This window comes from Adiantum capillus-veneris, chromosome 28, assembly GCF_014529385.1.
Source record: "Adiantum capillus-veneris isolate H3 chromosome 28, ASM1452938v2, whole genome shotgun sequence".
Lineage (NCBI taxonomy): Eukaryota > Viridiplantae > Streptophyta > Polypodiopsida > Polypodiales > Pteridaceae > Adiantum > Adiantum capillus-veneris.
Genome location: NC_140958.1, coordinates 19,032,501 through 19,036,223, shown reverse-complemented (window position 1 = coordinate 19,036,223; position 3,723 = coordinate 19,032,501). Strand labels below are relative to the sequence as shown.

Sequence of the window (3,723 nt, the reverse complement as noted above, 5' to 3'; positions counted from 1 at the left end):
TGCCAGTGCCTTCTCATACTTGAGCTCAAATGCAAGAGTTGTCCATATGATATGTCGGCCCTCTTGTTCTTCAAGTATTCTAAGAGATTGTATGCTGATTGACCCTTCCCAAGCTGAAAATCATCCATGCCTATCTTCCTTCTTCTTGCCCTTACCTTTGCCTGCTTACTACTTTCAGCCTCTTCCATAGGTGCCTTGCCTTTATCTACATCTCTCCTTGGCTTTGTCCTTGCTCTTTCCTCTTTGAAAAGGCCTTCACTCCCTGATTTTTGTGCCCTTGTTCTCTTATTTGCAAAGACATCAACCTCATCATCTTCATCTCCCTCCTCAACTGCCTCCAAAATTCCTACGTTAAATTGTGGAGGTGCTTGAGCTTGATTTTGTCCCTGTTGTTGTGCAAGTCCTTGACCTTGGAGAGGTTGCACATTTCCATTTACATTGCCTTCATTACCTATTTGTCTTTGTATGATAGGATATATACCTCCTGGCTCTCTCCTTGGTTGATTGCAATTGGGCGATATATGCCCTCTCTCCCCACAATTGTAACACATCACATTATCACCTCTATTCCTTTGAGGCCGTTCTCCTTGAGGTCTTCTTACTTGTTGTTGGATAGCTTGCATAGCAAGGTTGAGGTTTCCTATTGCTTTGTCAATCTTTGAATGTCCTGGTGAAAGGATTCCTGTCCTCTATTGTCCACTCTTGGAGCTTCTACATGGATTTCCCTTTCAACATGCATATCCAAAGGCAAAGGCTCGACCACATTATTTGTTGATACATAACCATCCCTTTGATGTACATTTGCTTCTCTTTCCCTATTTGCCATTTCATGCCTTCTCACCTTCTTTCTCCATTGCTCTCTAGCAACCTTTACTGCCTCATTGTAGGTCCCTGGGTCCTTGAGCTCCACCTTGTCTCTAATGCTTTGATGTAAGACAACCACAAACCTATCTTTCTTCAAGAAATCAGGGGACATTTGATTCTCTTCAAGTCCCTTTATGATCTTTCTCCAACAAGCTTCAAACCTGTTTATGTGCACATTGATGTCTTCATGTTCTCCTTGTTGCAGCTTGCTTAGCTCTCTCCACAAATACTCAGGATCATCCTCCTTCTCAAACTCTTCTCTCAAGGCATGAGAAAGAAGATTCCAATCTCCCTTTACACCACCTTCAAGCCTATCTTCATACCATTCACGTGCTTCACCTTCAAGTAGCAAACTCACCAAATGTACCTTGAATACACCATCGTCCCTATTGCTCTTCAATGCAATCAATTCGATTCTTCGGATGAACTTGTCCACATCTTCTCCTTTCCCACCCTTGAAGACTTCATACCCATCTCCCGCCATAGGCCTTGAGTTGATCTTCAAATGGATGCCAATCTGTAGATCAAAACCCTGTTAGAAGGATTCTCTTCTCCTCCGTGGGGGCACCAGTTTATGTGAAGGATTGGGGGGCTGGCCTCTACAACACCTCAAACCAACACCAAGAAAAGAGGATGAAGAGTATAGCTCTCTCGAGATAATATGGGCTGATCTTCTCTCACTAATTTTCTCAATTTGACACACACTCAACCTCGACTAGCCTCGACTAGCTCCGACTAGCTTCCCTCTACACCGCTACAACTCCCACCACTCCATTGCACTCAAAGACACCGAGGAAGCAATAAAATCAAGGAAAAAATTGAGAAAAAAACCATGGAAATCTCTGCACTTTTGACCATAACTCAAAGAGCTTCACTTCTTTTCAAACGCCCTTCCAATGTGCTAGTAGGGCTTCCATAGGCGCTCCCATATATACACATAGCTTGACCAAAACCCACTCAAATCAAGCTTAATTTGAAAATCCACAAAGTTCAGCAAAAAAAATCAAAAAAGGTGATGGAAAACTTGGGGGAAACCTTGCCCTTTGATATATGTACAAGCAAGGCATTGCAGCACATAGTTTACCCTCGACTAGCTGCACCACAAGGAGCTGCACACACCATAGCCACCATACCTCAAAACAAGATGAAGAGAGGTCAATATGCAGAGCTAAGCACCCACTTTCATCAGCCCATTGAGGAGAGACACACTCTCAACTCACCACATCGGGCCCTGGACTAGCAAGACAGGTTGCTCTACTCCCAAACGCCTCTATCCCTCGCAGCAATCAGGGCTTCTTGCTGCTAGATCTTCCTCTGTCAAATCCCCCACTCACTCACGACCTCAAGCTGATAAAAACTCAGTTTTGTTCATATTTTTCAAGTACTAAGTGACTCTTTCAAGTCTCAACACGTCTATGTACAAAAACAGCAAAACTATGCATCCCGCACAACTGGCCCGCATGCGTAGAGACAGCTGGCACACACCGCCTTTGTACACTTTGTACAAGCATGCTTTATTTACATATAAGGGACCCAAAAGCATTAAAAAATCCTTTCCAAAGTCTTTGGGGTGGCTTGCATCATTTCGTAAAAACACGTCACAACGTGCCTAACCAACCCAAAGATTTCAAGGATGGCAGCACGACAGTCCAATTTTTCACTTTTTCCGGAGTGAAAGATCGGAAGAAAGCATTGCAGATTCTACAACAATTCAACAACATCTATGCTTTGGGGAACTATACAGAAGAATCCAAGATTTCTGGAGCAGCAGGATTTCTTAAAGATAATGCTATGCAATAGTGGAGTTCAATCGCGACACAACCGCATGCTCCAAGGACCTGGCAAGCTTTCAAGACAGTTTTTGCACGTAGTTACATGACTTCTATGTTTGAAGTCCGGATTTTGGCAGAGTGGGGCAACTTGAAAATGCTTGCCACAGAGACCATGGAGGATTAAAACGAAAGGTTTCTCGACGTCTACCTTCCAGTGTCCTTCTTTAAGTTCATTCCCTTGGAGGACCAGTACGAGCGTTGTAACAGACTTGGACACTCCAAGTCAAGAATCAACCGCGACAGCACCAAATAACCACTTCAAAACAAATCACAGATCACAATAGATGTACACTGGCCCGGCGGAGTTCCGTGCCTAGAGATATTGGCCCCAAAGACTGGCGTCCCTTTCGGTATTTCTTTTTATATTAATCAAATCAAAGTACAAGAGAGTGGTTAGGGTTTCACTTTCAGACTCTGCGTCCAGATGCTCTGAGAAGTGAGGCCCTCACCACTAATTTAAAGGTTACAAGGGATGCCCAAAATCAAAGCCCCAAAAGCTTTTAAAATAAAAAGCATCAGTTCTCTCTCTCTCTTAGAGAGTCTTTTTCTCTTTTTTTTTTAAAAAAAAGCAAAATTCGCGTCGCTCATCATTTTCCCAATTTTATTTTATTATTATTATTTTTTTTATAAAGCCTCCGCAATTTTCGGAAATTAGGGTTTGCAAGAATTTTAGGGTTTCCAGTAGAAATTAGGGTTTCTGTTGTCCGCCACATCGTCACTTTGTGACATACCCCCTCTTGAAAGCATTGTAATCGACTGCGATTACGCCTGCAAAACCGACAAAAGCCATAAACCGTCTTAGCAGACACTGACTGTTAGTACCTACGTACTAGGAACACACATCTAGCACATGTACGCAATCGACAGTCACATCACACGACATCACAGGACATCACCAGACATCACAGGACATCACATGACATTCAACATTCATTCGGATCTTAGACCATGATTCATCGGCAATGTAGCTAGCAATCACATCTAGGTCCAATCGGGACCTCATCGATGTCCGATTGACTAACCCCTA

The 3,723-nt window shown here is 43.2% G+C and overlaps 1 pseudogene; it reads right to left on the bottom strand.

The window, feature by feature from the left end:
• Positions 1 to 996: 996 nt before the first annotated feature.
• On the bottom strand, positions 997 to 1,348 carry LOC147420143 (uncharacterized; annotated as a pseudogene).
• Between the last annotated feature and the right edge of the window lie 2,375 nt (positions 1,349 to 3,723).